This window comes from Mustela erminea, chromosome 15 (genome assembly GCF_009829155.1).
Source record: "Mustela erminea isolate mMusErm1 chromosome 15, mMusErm1.Pri, whole genome shotgun sequence".
Lineage (NCBI taxonomy): Eukaryota > Metazoa > Chordata > Mammalia > Carnivora > Mustelidae > Mustela > Mustela erminea.
The window spans coordinates 79839500-79855971 of NC_045628.1; the positions used below are offsets into that span (position 1 = coordinate 79839500).

At 46.2% G+C, this 16472-nt stretch overlaps 1 long non-coding RNA gene across 1 annotated transcript; it reads right to left on the reverse strand.

Moving 5' to 3' along the window:
- Positions 1-4582: 4582 nt before the first annotated feature.
- Positions 4583-8603, reverse strand: LOC116574266. Its single transcript, XR_004279179.1, has 3 exons — positions 8196-8603; positions 5368-5568; positions 4583-5126 (listed from the first exon to the last, which is right to left on the reverse strand). It is a non-coding gene; the product is annotated as an uncharacterized LOC116574266 (long non-coding RNA).
- Between the last annotated feature and the right edge of the window lie 7869 nt (positions 8604-16472).

Below are 16472 nucleotides of genomic sequence, written 5' to 3' on the forward strand. Positions count from 1 at the left end.
TCCTTACCCCCTGTTTCTACCTATCTAAAGCCACCCATCTTCAAAGGCAGGTTCAAATGCTACCCCTCCCGTGAACTTTCTTCTGAGCTCCCCAGCTATAGATAATTGCACTTCCATTCTCTGAACTCAGAACAATTTTCTTGTGTCACCTCACTTTCTGCCTCATCATAGAGTAATTTGTGAACGAAAGGAGGAAAACTAACACCAGATCAGTCATGACATTAGGACTTTTGATTAGCACCTTCAATGTTTACACAACCCAGGGAGGTGGGTACAATTACCTCCGTTACAGAAAAGGAAACAGTGGTTCAGAGTGGCACCCTGAAATTGAATTCAAATGGCAGCCTGGCTGACTCTACACTGTGCTAATAGATGGTAATAGACTAATAGTGGTAATAGACCACTCCATCACATCTGTCTTAACTCTCCTCTCATGGTAACTTCCTTGAGTCTACAGATCATATATATATATTTTTTCATCTTTACACACCTCAAGACTCCCAGTGCAGGGCTTGGCACGCGGCCTGCACTCTGAATGCTGAGGGACTGAATGAAGGATAGGCTGACTGATTGGTTTGCCCACTGCTCATTTCTCAGCTGTGCTGAGGACTACAGCTGTGCATTCCAGAGTTATACACACTATAAATATCTCACCACCCATTCACGTTTAGATGTCTCTTCCTGCTCTCTGTGTCCTACTTCTGTGTCTTTCTTTGATTGGCAAGGTTTGAAGGAGGCAGAGATTGAATCTGTGATTCTTTTTTGGCCAGATCCTGTGCCTAACAATCAACAAATGATTTCTGGTAATGGAAAAAAAGTTGTTTTTCAGAATGATTTTGTGCTGCTTTTTAGATCAATTCCACTTGCATTTCCTCCACCTCGTTGTAACAGATAGAAATTGCAGGCAGAGCATGACAACACCTCTGTTATGACCATTATTTATTCTCAAGACCCCCAGCCTATGGTGACTTTGTCTCCTCCTCTCCCTCCGCCCCTTCCCCGCCCCGTGCTGGCTGCTCAAAGCCCTCATTCTTTATATGAGTCTACACAAGTGCAGGGGCGGAGCTTCCCACAAACCACACCCATGGGCGTGGCTCCCCTCCAAATCTTACCTGTTCTTGGTTTCTTCTAGATTCCTTAACTAGTCTTACAAATCAACTGAGACTAGACAAACATTCACGGAACTACTGCATTATTCCTTACTCCTTCCATTAAACAGTACCCTCAGGGAGTACTTTAATTGAGAAAGTAACTGTGAAGTTGGGAACTCGGGTCTCTGGTCTCCTGTTGAAAAAGATATTTTAGGGCAAGGGGACTCTCTGAGGAACATCCCACTGCACCCGCTACCTATATGGATGGCCCCATCCACACACCACCTCCCAGAGCCTTCCTCCAACTCTCCATGTCTGCAGCCAGAAAGTAATGAAGACCCCAGCTCTCATTGTCCATCCAATATGCAGGATGACTCACAGAACAGGCTGGTAAAACTGTGATTCTCCCAAGAGCAAGACTGATCTATGGCCCCTGTGGGGATGGGTACTCCCCAGCCTAAGGAAGTGGTTGTCAAAGCTGGCCAAGGGGCCTCAAAGACCAGCAGGGACAGTGCTTCTGCTCTTCTGACCCCTCCTCTATCAGAGATATCTCTGACGGAATGTGATACTGACCTGTCCTGTGTGCCATACATTCCAGTGCTTTCTGACCAAGGGGCCCTGGAGGGATGGCCAAGCTCCTTGGCAGGGTCAGAGCGAGAGAGACACCACACTCACCGTATCGTGCAGATGGTAGGATGAACAGGACCCTGCACACGCTTTTACTTATTCAAGAACACCATGGAACTTCTGACTCCCTTGGTATGTCCTTTTGATATCAGAAAATCCTTTTTTTTTTTTTACCTCCAAACTGATGCATAAATCCCACCGAGGCCTCAGATTTGTAGTGGGTGGATTTCATGGGCAACCGCGCACTGAGCAGCTGTTGTGGGATTTCTGACTTTTGAATGCACATTCATTCCCATGAAGAGCTCCAGGGACATCTAAGCCCTTGGATGCTCCCTCCTCTACTTGTCCTCTCTCTGTCCTCAACACAGAGGTTACTGTAGCTATTACTGCAACTGTTTGGGGCTTGTTCAGTAAAAAGTCCCTTTTAATCCAGCGTTACTAAAATGTGTCCTAGTTTGTTCGTATATACTTATTTGAATCTCAGTGTATGTTGGGATGAAATGTAACACTAAGAAGTAAAATGGTTCTACGGTAACTATGAATGATATTATTAGCCTCTTTTTGGATACTGGAAAGATTTTATTTGTAGCAAGGTGATATACTGAAAAAGAGAGAGTGTATATCCCTAATATAAGAGTTAGGAATTGGCCAAATAAATGTCAGGTTTTATAGGCAGACAGATAGGTAGGTAGGTAGATTATAAATATATTATATATATACATATTTATATTTTATATTCATATATGTGATACATATTTATTTCAAAGTATAGAGAGATGCTAATTTCAAGTACTGAATGACGGAAGTTCAAAAGTCCTTTTTCTTTAGGGAGAAGGAAAACGGAGGTCAGGCTGTGAGATGGAGGAGGAAGGGATGATTTCCCACTGGAGATGGGATCTGATCTCCCGCACAATTAGCCAGAACAGCCATTTGCCATGTGGTGGCTCCTGGCCCCGACATTGTCGATTCACCTATGGGGCTCACAAGTTCAAGAGGGAAGCAGATGTTCAGGACTGTTCCCAGCATTGGCAGAGGCAGGCCATGATCAAGGCTGTGCTCCCAAGGCAAGGCCATGACAGTGCCCTAGGGAATTCTTCCTGAAACACTCTGGGAACGCAGCCTTTGGAAAGGTCTGGCACTTACACACTTGACCTTTTAGCTGCGCACAAGAAAGGAAGAATCCCGAGTAGCGACAGCATCCTCGAATATGCCCACCAATCCCGAATTTGCTGGCAGCGTTCAGGAATGAGGAACGCTGACTTAACCTTTTAAACTCTTTAGAATTTTGCACAGTTTCTTGATCTCTTAGAATTATCATTGTCAAAAAGCACAAATGCTATCTTTGCTTTAGAAAACAATAACCTAATCCAGATGCCAGTCTCAGGCCCAGCTCCTTCAGATTGGCCTGGTAAACTTGCTAAAAATACAACCCCCTTCCTCACACCCTGAGCTCTAACCTAGTAGGCTTGGAGTGGGCCAGGGAATCTGCACTTAAACCGGCTGGTGTGTGGCCAGATCTGGGGACACTGGCCTGGTTTAACTCCCCATAAGCTTAGAAATCCCTTCCACAATATCCCCAAGCCAAACAGTCTTAACAGTGTTGTTTCTCTTACTGAGCTGGAATCGGCCTCAGAGGAGTATTTCCCCATCTGCCCTGGTTTACCCCTTGGCACAATAAATCAAAGCCTTCTGAAGTCGGGGGTTAGGGGCACAGCCCGGGGCAAGGGAATGGGTGGACTGTGGACAGGAGTGTATTTGTGTGTGCACATGTGCAGAAATGTGTGTGTGTAAACAAGAAGGCACGCCTGCATGCATTCGGGGTACTGGCTGGAGCAGAAAAGACAGAAGTGAAACTAACATTTACAGATCAACTGGGCACTTGGCACATCCCGGTCCAACAGCCGGCAATTTCCAAGAAGCAGAGATTAGGGCAGGATGGGAAAGAGAGGCATGCAGAAGCAAAATGGACATAAGACTACCTTATTCAAGTGCCTCCAACCATAGTGTCACTGGCCTGATCTTTAAACCTGGAGGACTGGAAGTGGGGGACAGGAAGCCAGCATCAGAGACCAGCTGAAGTTAAAGAAGATAATATGGTGAAACCCCGTAATACCCAAGCGACTAGAGCAAAAGGAAATCAGCCATTCCTCCTTGGAGGGGGAAAAAGACCTGCTGCTGGCTTATGACATCAGAGTGGGGTGATGTCCCCTTCATTCAGAACTAAAGCTATTTCTAGGTCCCAGTAATGCAAGGGCTGTCATGTGCCTGGGCTCCTTCATTCTGAGGAGGGGCAGGGACTGCGCAGAAGGATTCATTTGAAGTTTCAATTGTGGTGCCAGGATGGGGCAGGCCCCAGACACTTGGGTCTCCTGATACCTCTCAGGTTTCATGGATTCTTGGTCACCCTGATTGAGTGCCTTTGATTAATCAAGTACCGTAACCCAGAAGTGGTCTAATCAGCATGGAATAAAGTGGAATGAATATCTTCTTTGTTCTGGACATCAAACTGCTGTTGTAGCTACCAAGTTCTTTATTCAGCTTTTAGTAAGACTGGTTTCCATTGATCTTGAAGACATCCAAATCCTCTAGAACCCTTTCAGCTCTGAATATAAGTCGAGAATTTACATTTTTTAAAGACATGTATTTATTTATTTGAGAAAGAGAGAAAGCATACAAGGCTGAGGGGCAGGGGGAGATAAGGAGAGAGAATCTCAAGCAGACTCCCTGATGAGCATGGGGCCCAAACAGGGCTCCATCTCACATCCACGCGATCATAGCTGAAATCATGAGTCAGAAGCTTAACTGACTGAGCCACCCAGGAGCCCCAAGACTTTCACATTTTTTCTTTTTCAATTTCATCTTTCAGTCTTGACATACGTTTTCTATATTTTGAAGGATTTTCTGAAGCCTGCTCCATGGCCAATGTACTAGCTAGCCCCCATGAGCTGCTGTCATTGACAAGTTTGATCAACATGACTTTGATGTCTTCCTATAAACTTTTAAAAAAGAGCATAGATAACACAGAATTGATATACATCTTTGTGGCACAGAAGAGACCTCCCTCTATCTTGATGTTGAATAATTAATGTTCTTCAACCAACTACAAGGTCACCTGCTTGTCCCATCACACACAGCATTTTGCAAATGACTGAATTACAGCATTTATCAAAGTGTATCATAATTACTTCTTCACATAGATGTCTCGCTCACCATGCTGAGTTTCTCCAAGGCAAGGACCATGTTTTATTCATCTTTGTGATTTCAATGCAGAGCACAGCAAGTGTACAATGTACATGATAGGGATGACTTGTCTGGCCAACCGTTCCCCGCGTCCACAGAGAGGAGTATCAAGAAGAGTCCCAAATCATCTTGCCAAAATGAAGGTACTCTTTTATCCTGCAATTCAATCTATCAAGACATTTAGTGAGGTATGAGGTTAACTGGACACAACTTAACACCCCAGAATCATTCATTCTTCTCCTTAATTTGCATGAAATAACAACTGAATGACATGCCATTAGTTTGTTAATCTAACCTAGACATTTGTTAGTACTCAAGGCCACATTCATTGGGTCTTTGTTTCTGGTATCCACCTTGTTTGGTATCCCCCACCCCCACTTTGAATGTCCACAGTCCTTTTGCCTCTTACCAATTTTCCATAATTGCTCCAAGATTTCTAATCATCTCTACCTCCAAGGAGCCTCGTGCTGGCTTCCTGAGAGGTCCTGCCTTGGACTTGCCTATCTGAATTCATGGAAAGGCTTCAATGACAGCTGCCAATTTCTTCCTCTTTCTTGAACCACACACTTCCTTGTTAACCGGGACTCGACATGGGTCTCTGTGGCCAGGTCTGGAAGGAAGAGTGAGAGTGTTATTTGGGGGGGCTCATACCCTCTCACGCATGGCCTGGGTCAGGACAAGGAGCCGCTGCAAAGGGCATGAAGTCACTTTAAGCAACCCCCACCAAGGACCTCTTGAATAACTTTATGGGGAAAAGTCTTCCCCAAAACCATGGCAATTGGATTTCCTGCCAGCCCTGGAAGGAGGGATTGGAGAAGGCTTGATGGGATTGAGAAACATTGAAGAAAGTGGTTTGTCCTCCCTCAGGAATATCTCAGAGCTAACTGATGTCATGACATCATAAGTCTTTCTTCCCTCCCGGTGTTTAGATCATTTTCACTGATGGAGAAGACAGAGGAGAAAACTAGGATGTATTTCTGTCGTTACCAAGCTCTCTTTTACCATCTGGCCACCAGCCAAGAAGAGCTTCAAAGCTTCTGGGCTTCATGCTTCCCAAATCTAGTCTCAAAATTTGCACGACTGTATCCTGTGTGTCCATTCTCAGCAGTGTGTTTCTCTCTTATACATTAATTCAACAAGGGGTTATCCAGCTATTGCCAGGCACTGGACTAACTGGGGACACAGCCCTGAACAAAGCCATCAGCCCTGTCCCCCTGCAGCTGGCCATATACCAGCAGACAAACCATAAACAAGAGAAATAAGCCAAATTATGTTGGACGGTAGTTACTGCTGTGGAGAAGAACAGAGTGTTGGGCGTAGGGATGGGAAGGTCTCACTGGGAGTCACCTCCAAGGTGGGGTGCGGGCAGCCATGCTGGTGTCTGGTGTGGGTCCTGGGGCCACCATCTACTTGCCTGTTCTTGGAGGCCACAGTGACTGGAGCAGAGAATTGGAACATGTCCTATTAAAATTAGAGTTCCAGAGAACCTGCTAGTTTTTCCCTCCGTGTGTCAGAATAGAGTATTCTGGACTCCCGCAGAAATGCTTTAGAAGCCATGGAAGTAAGTAGCCAGGATCCTTGTCCCATATAAGGCGGCCTCAGATGGCTGTGCTTTCTGAGTTCTGGATATCAGGCCATGCACTGCCATTTTGTTAATTTATTACATAACTATTGAGTGCTCATTGAACAGCTATGAATAAAACATTTCCATCCCTGACATCATGTGCTTGAGGATACTAAGAATACAAGCAATTGTCCCAATAGAGGACATAAGAGGGAAGGGGGCACACTGGGAGACACAGGTGGCTTCTGGTGGGAAAGAATGTCCAAATCCCATCTTGAGGAATGCTCAGGAAGGAGTGAGCCAGGAAAAGAGGTGAGGCAGAGCTTTCCAGACATAGCATGCCCAAGGTACCAGAGATCCCTGCACATGTTTAAGACACTCTCAGAATGGTTCCAGCTGTCTGGAGGGAGATGAGGTGGTGGGGTTGTTGGGGGTTTGCAGATGCAAGGATGGCAGAGGCATGTGAGTGGCCGGGTCAGCACAGGCCCGGTTATGTCAGTTCTTGTCGAGGAGAACTACATTCTAAAAGGACTGGAAGTCATTGTGCAGTTTGACTAGGGAAGTCACATGGTCCAATATGCTTCCTGATGACATGAGGAGAGAAGAGTGGAGAAGAAGAAGCAGGAGCAGCAAGACCTCGGGGAGGCGATGGTGGCCTGAACTCGGGTGGTATCACAGAGCACGGAGACGAATGGACAGACCCAAGATGAGGCACCCAATCTGCAGGTTGCGGTTTTGGTTTGTTGTCTGGTGTGAGGGAGGAGTTAAAGATGACACCCAAGTGTCTGACTTGATAAAGGTGGGGAGTGGGGGGGTGGGCCATTTCTGCTAATAGGACATCAACATCTCTCAGTTCTAGCTCAGGTCTTCTAAGAGCACAGACTGAGACAAGGATTCTGATGCCCAAGGCAGTCAACCCTGTGTACCCCCATGTGAGGCGGTTGTTGGCAGTGGACGAGCCTGGGCGTGGGGCAGGGGGTGCTTCTAACTTCTTCAGTGAGTTGGAGCTTGTTCTGCTGAAGACAGTTCTCCCAAGAAGGGGACACCTGTGTGTCCATAACAGCCAATATCCCCAGGTGCTAGGGACAGGAGGACAATAAAAGGGGCCCACTCTGCTCCCAGGCTCTTCTCTTCTCAGTGTGATGAATTTAGGAGAAGGGACCTTTGGGAAGTGATTATTAGGTTATGTGAGTAGAAAGGTCATGAATGGATTAGTGATCTCATAAAAGGGAGGTCAAAGATCTCTCCCATCCCTCCAGCAGCGCGATTAGGATAAGCACGATAAGGTTACAAGAAAGTGATCTGCAATCCAGAAGAAGGCCTTTCCTCACCAACACCTGACCTGGCTGGCACCCGGACCTCAGACTTCCAGCCTTCAGAACCATAGGAAAGAAATTTCTGGTGTTTATAAGCCCCCCAGGCTTTGATGCTTTTTAATAGCAAGCAGTTCGTGCACCAGAGAAGACAGGTTGTTCCGACTGAGGGCCTGATTTCACTTGCTAGTGAGTGATTTTAAAACCCTGCCTTTAGAAATCTGCATTTCCACTTCAGATTTTTCTGTTTCCCATCCATGACTTGGTTGTGTTTGGTAAGTTGAATTTCCTGGAAAAGCGTGCCCTAAATAAAGGAGCTGTTGTTTGGGTCCCCAATAGATTGTCCTAGTTTTAGCTTACCATGAGTGGGTCACGGGGAATCCGTGCAGCTGTGGCTCAAGCCTTCCGAAGGCGACATCCATGTTTTAGTCTACGCGAACAGCGCCCCCAGGAGCTCCGGGGGTGGTATAACCGGCGCTGCGTTTCACAAGGGGGAGGGGCCGAGGGGGTTGGGCAGGGATGCTCTGAACTTGCCACTAAAGAAACGCACAGCAACGTTGCCCTGGCTTCGCTCCTGGCCGATGCATTGTTTCTGGCTGGAGTGGAACTGGCGGAGTTGATGGGGAGGGGCTCTGGGCACGGGGTCCAGCCAGGCTTGCTGCTCTGTGAAAACGCAGCGACGCCAAACACGGATCACAAAAGTCCCAAGTGCCCTACGGGAAGACTGTGCCGGGCTTCCCTCCCACGGCATTCAGAGCGTGACCATGACCTTGCCCTCCAGCTGGACTGTGGCTCTCTCACAGCATTGCTGGGACGCGTCCAGGTTGCCGTGGGAACATGCGGGGGCGCTCCGGGTCAAAACCCAGACCCCTCAGAGCTGCTGCAAGATAAACCACAGCGGCAGGGCCAAGTGGCCAGCAGCACTGTCTGGGCGGCCCGCAGGCTAACTGGGAAAGGAGTCTGGAAGGGACCTGGGCCTGGCCTGGCTCCTGGGGAAAAGTGCCCCTTCATCCCTGGAGGATTCAAATCCAGTTCCAGCACCCACTAACCACCCCACTGTCAAATGGGCACCATCATCACCTCCCATGGTTATCGTTGGGGTTAGATGAGAGGACATGGTCAAGTGCGGAGCCTGGCACATGCCCAGTACCCCCATGTGCCCCCTGGTGAGCAAGTAAACCACTTTTCTACGGATAGCCTGGTGCCATTTGCAGATTCCCAGTGTCTCTGCTGGCATTAGGTGACCCGTAGCTTGGTAAACACCGGGGATTCTGCTTCTTCCAAAGGGATCTCTGCTTCCCCGAATGGCTCGTCCCTTGGCATTCAGTCTAATTACTCCCTTTTTAGTTTGCCGGCGATGATCCCACAGTACACAAGAGCTCAGCCTGGTAAACACTTTTAATCTTGACAACTAGGCTTTCCTATGTGTACTCCTTTTCCTGCACCAAAATGGAAGCTTAAAAAACTGAAACAAAAACAAAAACAAAAAACTTTCTAATAATACTTAATTGTTGTAGGAAAAATTAGATAATACAATATAGATAAACAACCAGAAACACAATTACAACACTCCAAATCTTTCCACCCAGAGATAACCACTGTAACATTGATTCTAGACTTTTCCCATGTAAATATATATGACCTTTTAAAACAAATTTGACTCACATTACACAAATGAATCTACACTGTTTTCCAACACATATATGCTGAACACCCTTCCAAATACGTAAAAATTTAAGTATAATGTTCAGCATCACTTTAAATGGTTGTAATCTTTTACTTGATTACAATTATTTATATGTGATATAATTATGTTATTATAATAATTATATATGTGATTATAATGTATTTTACCAATTATTTAAGAGTTTCGGATTATTTCTGTTGCTCTGAATACCGCAGTGAGTAATTTTGTGCATGCATGTTTGTCCTCTCAAACACCTGTTTTGTAGGAACAAATTCCTGGAGGTGGAATGGTAAAGAGTATGTATTTTGTGAAGGCTTCTTCTGTTCCTTAGAAATACCTTTTATAGTCCTCCAATCTGAGGACACGGGTTGTTTTCCTCAAACCTACACCAGCACTGGCTAGACTTTAATATTTTTTTTCCAACCCATTAGATGAAAAATGCATTCTCGTAATGTTTTCTTCCTTTTTGTTTGATTAATGAGAATGATCATTTTGACCCTTACTGGCCCTATATCTATGCTGCTTATTTATTAAATGCCTCTTGAATACTACTCTCAGCCATTTTCCCTCACTTCTTTGTTCCGTATGAGCTTTCTATAATAAGCTCCTCTACAAACCTCTGCCCAGGAAATACTCCCTCAGCGAGGGTGAGACATTACTGTGAGTTTGTTGTTGAAATCAGCACGCATCAAGAGGACTGAGCCTGGCTGGCAGCAGACACGTGTGGCCTTCACGGGAAGGCACATATTATTTCACATAGCCTCGTGTCATTAAGGGTCATCTGTCCTGCAGCTCGTGTCAGAACGTCCTTCCTTTTTGAGACTGAATACTATCCTGTTGTATGGATGGATCACATTTTGTCTTTCCATCATCTGTTCCTGTAACTGACTGCATTTTGAAGAGCAGTACACACAGGACTCGCTGGAGATGGGGCTAAACAGATTGTAATCGGTATTTCTGGGATGGGGCTTGAGATCGCAGTAAGCTTCCGGACCACCTGCCGGTCCAAGCCAGTCCAGTTCTTCAGGCACCGTGTCCTATACCACTTTTGAAAATAAGAGGTAGCACCAAGGAATGAAAGAACTCACAGACAGCCTTTTAAAAATATAGATTATCTATTCTCTCCTTTCTAGCCAGTTCTAACTGCCCCCACCCCTGTCCCTCACTCCCAGCTGCCCCCCACCATTGCTATCTGACAGGTCTGAGCAGCCCAGCCTGGGTCTGAGTGCCTCTCGGCCTCGGCCAGACCCCCTCAGCAGGCGTAGCTCCCGACTCCCTGCAGGCATTTCCTTGCTCCAACCCCCAGGCTTGTTTTTATCTGTTATATGTACTTGACTTCTTTCATTTGGAATGAAGATCCTGAGGCTAAAAGCCTGTACCCTGTGTTCATTCGTTCTACAAATATTTATTATGACTTTGTGCAAAACGCTGTTCTTTCTAGATACAGAGGCACAGCAGAGAGCACAAGAGACCCAAATCCCTGCCTTTTACTAGCTCTCAGGCTGATGAGGACATAGATAATAAACAAGAGAAACAAGGAAATTTGAGCTAGTGATGCATACTAAGTATGAAAAATAAAGCAAGGAAGAGAGAAAGGAACTGGAGGGTAATGTGGATATTTTAGGGAAGGAGGCTTCACTTGGAGATGAAGTCGGGTACAGACGGGGGTCATTGAGGGAGCAGTCATGAGGGGATCTAAGGGCTCATTCCAGGGAGAGAGAACAGCAAATGTGGACGTGACGGGGCAGGAGCGTTCAAGGAGCCTCGGGAGGCCAGTGTGACGGGGCAGAGCGGTGACGTGGAGGAGGGAGGATGAAGCCAGAAAGCCAGTAGGGTGGGAACACGTAGGGCCCTGCGGACCAGGCTGTCCCACAGAGACATGAGAGCAACACGTGCATTTTAAAATTTTGTCGAGGTCGTACTAAAAAAGTAAAAAACAAGCAGGTGAAGTTAATTTGAATATATTCTACTGAAGCCAATGTATCTGAAATATTCTTATTTCAACACGTGGGCGATAGAAAATTATTGATGAAGTACTTAATTAAATTTATTATTATTATTATTATTATTATTATTATTATTATTATTTTGGTATTGTCTTTGAAATCCGGTGCACCGTTTACACTTACATCATGATACTGACTAGCCTCATTTCAAGGGCTCAATAGTCACATGTAGCTAATGGCTAGAAGAGAGGGCAGCCGCGTCTAGACCCTGTGAAGACCTTAACTTTTCCTCTGAGAGTGTTTTAAAATGTAGGACTTATTATTATTCAGGTATGGCAAAGGCCATGGATCAGGAGACAAAAGGTCATTGAAAAATGTGTTAATTACACCTACAGTTCCCAAGAGAAGGGGCGTGGCACTCCACAGGGGCCACACCAGGAGAACCGGGGGCCTTTGGGAGGCAGAGGGATAGGGGAAAGCAAAAGCTACGTGGACTTTTTGTGGTTTCTATGGGAAGGAACAGGAGAGGTTTAGGATTGGTAGTTTGAATAATTGCAGTGGGCTGGCTGCCCCCAGTTGTCAGTAGCTGGCCCTGCGGTGATTAGGACAGGGGTTTGGTGGCCCTGGAGGGTAAGAGTTCCCTGGAGAAGGTGGTGGGGGTGTGGGTTCTGGACTGGCTGGTTTGCATATGAAAGTTCCCTCCTAGGTGGACCGGGGTTTGCTCTCTCTGCCAATAGGCCAATGGTGGGTGGGGAGAGGGAGGGGCAGTCTCTCCAGGGTCTGCAAGTCCCCAGGTTGTCAAAGCCTTGGCAATAGGAGGTTAATTCAAAGAGAAACAGGAGCATTGCAGGGTCGGAGCCAAGCAGGGGTGTGATCAGGCTGCTGCGTATTCAGGACTGGCTTCTGGTGCGGGAGCCACCAAAAGGGGACAGGGTGGACACGGGACAGTTAGGTGCTGGTCACAACATTCCAGGGTAGTGGAGGTGAGGGCTTGGGTAAGGATGGAGGCTCTGCGGCGGCGGGTGGAACAGACAAGACAGACAGACAGATCACTAAAGTGATTCCTCACATAAGCAGCAAAATGAAAATAGGCCCTCTCCAGCGTACTTTTAAGGATAGGATCACACGTTTGTGGAAATGCTTAATTTCAATAAAATTCCAGGAGAGTTTAGACAGTGAAGTAAGAGCAAAACAGACCCAGAGTTATGCTCAGTTGGCTCCTCACTGCCTTGGGACAGTCCCTCTGCCAGGCCTGGTTGGTTGTCACATTTCCCAAGTCGGAGCTGGTGGGTTGGAAGCGGGGCTGTTCCCAGACTGGTCCGTAACCAGAGAGGGTGCACCATCACCAGAGCGGAACCCCATTTACTCCCACTGGAAACCCCAGGACTTTGCTACAGGAAAGACTTGTTGTAAGAGCCATTTACCATTCTGTAATCCTGACTCTATCCAGAAAGCAGCTGCTGCTGACCCGGGGTCTGAGGCTCAGGAGTCCGTGGGGTTCAGTCCCCTCAACAGTCCCTCCACCCCACCGTGGCTCATCCCAGTATCCAGGCAGGAGACGCCAGAATGACTTATTCAAATTTTCTTCATAAGCTAAACAAAAAGTGCTTTTGATTCCTGGGGTCTCGCATCCTTCGTGTGTGGCCGTTACTCCAGCCCAGCTGTGGGAAGCACAGCCCATGGGGATATTTCCCCTTCATGTTAAAACCCAGAGGTGGGGTAAGCCAGACCTAGAGCTCTCTTAGGCATAAAGACATAAGCCTAAAAAGCGCCTCTTTCCTGCAGGCGGGCAACACGGGATGGGTGCTCTGTCTTTGCCAGGTGTGCCTATAAAGCAAGGTGGTTGAAGTTGTACGTATGTCAGCAATCCCTGACATCAGGGGAGTGTGTGCAAAGTTGCTTCCTGAGGAGCTGTATCTCGTTCCGAAGTTTTTCCTGCATCCAGGACATAGCTGGGACTCACTTCTCCCTGGCAGTGGCCTTCAGAGTCTTGTTAAGTCCCACTGAAAGCCCCATCTCATTTTTTAGAACAAAAATAATGGTATTATTTTGATCTCACATACCATCTACCAGACTTTACTCTGAATTGTGTGTGTGGTTTTTTTTTTTTTTTTTTTTTTTTTAGGATTTTAATTTATTTGACAGAGAGGGAGAGAATGAACGGGTTGGGGAAGGAGCACTGGGAGAGGGAGAAGCAGACTCCCCGCCGAGCAGGGAGCCGAACCTGGGGCTCCATCCCAGGACCCCGGGATCATGACCTGAGCTGAAGGCAGGTACCTAACTGACTGAGCCACCCAGGTGCTCTGAATTTTTTTGTTGTTGTTAATTTCTGAACTCATTAAAAAAAAAAAAAAGGCCCATATTCTGAAAGCAATTATACTCAAAGTCTACCAAAAAATTCATTGTTTCATCACTGAACTTCCCAGCTTATATTGTTCGTTTCATACACACATAATCTTACTGAAAAATTACTTATTGAACGATTACTCCAAATTTCATATAGAAAAGTTTATAAATCATACATGATGATGAATTTGTATACATGATGATGAATTTGTGCAACTGAACATCCCATGGCAACCAGCACTCAAACTGACACACAGAACATTAACAGTAGCCTGGAGGGGCCCCTTGTGTTCCTTCTGGGGTAAGGGTCATCCACACCAAGACCAGGGTCAGGTGAGGCCAGCGAGGCCCCTCGGAGGCACTCACCCTCAGGATTAGCAGGAAAACTCCTTACATCTTGCTCTAGTCCGCCTTGATCCTGACTTCACATAGCCCTGATCAGTTCTGCCTGTTTTTGAGCTTTGAAGAAATGGCATGATCCAAAAATGCTCTTTTGTGTCTGACATCTTTTGCTCAGCATTATGTTTGTGAGATTCACCCATATTTTTGCTGGGAGATGTGGTTGGATCACTCTTGTTGCCGTCAAACAGTGATTCTTGAACTTGGGCGGACACTGTCGTCACCTAGGGGCTTCCTAAAACAGAGATTGCTGAGCCCTGTCCCAGAGTTTTGGGTTCCATAGGTCTAGGTAAGGACCTCAGAGATTGCTCTAATGAGTTGCCCATGATACCGATTCTGTTCTTCAGGAGACCATACTTAGGGACCTATCACTGGATTGTGTTCCATGGTGGAACATCTCACCATTCATTTGTCCATTCTAATGCTGATGGGCAGGTGGATTTCCAGTTTTTGGACTATTAAAAACAGGGGTTCTCCAGACAGTTTTGTCCATGCCTTTTGGTGAACTGTCTATGCACTTCTGTTGGCTGTGTCCCCAGGAGTGGAATCATTAAGTCCTAGGGTACATGTAGGATCAGTTTTAGAGAAATACGGTTTTCCCAAGTGGTTGTACCAGTTTACATTCCCACTAGCAAATAATGAGGATTCCTGCTCCATACCCTTGTCAACACTCGATATAACCCACCATTTTTCTTTTAGACATTCTGGTGAATGTGCCCCAGAATCTCACTGTGGCTTCAATTTGCTTTTCCATGGTAATGAATAGGAGAAATCATTTCATATGGTTATTGGCCATTTGGCTAGTTTCCCTTAGGAATGTCTAGTCGAGTCTTTAATCCATATTTCTAGTGATTGTTTGCCTTATTCTTATTGATTAGCAGGAGTTCACGATGAGTCTTTTGTCAGATGTGTGTGCAAATACCTTCTCCCATATGGTGCCTTCACTCTTCTCAGTATCTTTTAATGAACAGAAGTTCTTAGATCTAGGTAGTCCAATGCACTAACTTTTTTCTTTAGGGTTAGCATGTCTGTGTCCTGATTAAGAAATCTTTGCCAATTCCAAAATTCCAGATAAATATTTATCCTGTGTAAGCTTGAGTGTTGTCATGCAAAAACTCTGGATCCAGAGCTGTCAACCATGGTATGTGGACTTTCAGCAACCATGGCATATGTCACACGTTGTCCCCAAGTCTTCCCACTTGTACTCTATCCGCATCTTCTCTGCTCCGATTCCTGCTCTTCTTCCTCTCACCCTCTCATCCCTGGTTATCCCCTGTGGCCGTGCAGAGCTCCTACAAAGAACAAGTCCTCTCTGTCCTCCCTCCTGTCGGGTCTTCTGAGCCCATGATGGATCTGGGCTGTGACCCTGTGGCCTGCTCCACAGAGCCCACTGGACCATAGCACCATCCCAAGAAGACTGACTGGGCTGTGTTCTTGAGTCAGATGTGGTCACAGGGTCTCCTTCTTAGACAAGAGTCCTTCCTTTCAGGGAAGCATCTCTGTGTCTGCTTCTGGGTAGCGCTCATTCCTTACTTTTTCCTTCTGGATGTCTGAGATCTCAAATGCCATGGCTGGACTTCTAGAACGGATGTCAATCTCTTAAAGTTGGTTTAGGGTCGAATTCATTCTGCAGATTGCATTTATGCCTTCCCAGTCCACCAGGCCAGGGAAACATGGATCCTGGGCAGAGCCCAACCCCAGGGGTGAGCAGGACACACACAGGAAGGTGGGTTCAGCATGTTTGTGTTTGGAGGGAACTGATGATGGCCAACAGGAGTTCACAGAAAGATGCAGACGCTGGTAAATGAACACTGAGAAGCACCACCAGGAAAACTACGTGAAATGAACAATTCAAGTACCAGCACTTGTAGCTTGAATAAGCTTTGTGTACCTACCACACCTTTTCCTCTCATGATGTGGTCTTTACCCACAGGAGTCTTGGGCCATTTCTGAACAAAAAGTATCACTCTCCTAATGGTTAATAGAGCTCATTAAAACACCCATCTCCATTTCTTGACAAAGGGCTTAATGAGAAAGTAGCTTAAATGGGGCTCCCTGAATAGATGTCCGTTCTACATAATTTCAGATTTTTATTAATGGGCCACCAGAGGTATACAAAAAAATATTAGAACTTATCTAAGTTTTACTTTGGAAAGCATTAAATAAATTTTGTTCCCTCAGCAGATCTGTGTCTATTTTCCAAGTCAAATGTTCCCCCCCGCCCCGCCCCACCCATTTTTTTGTATTTTCTGAGCACAC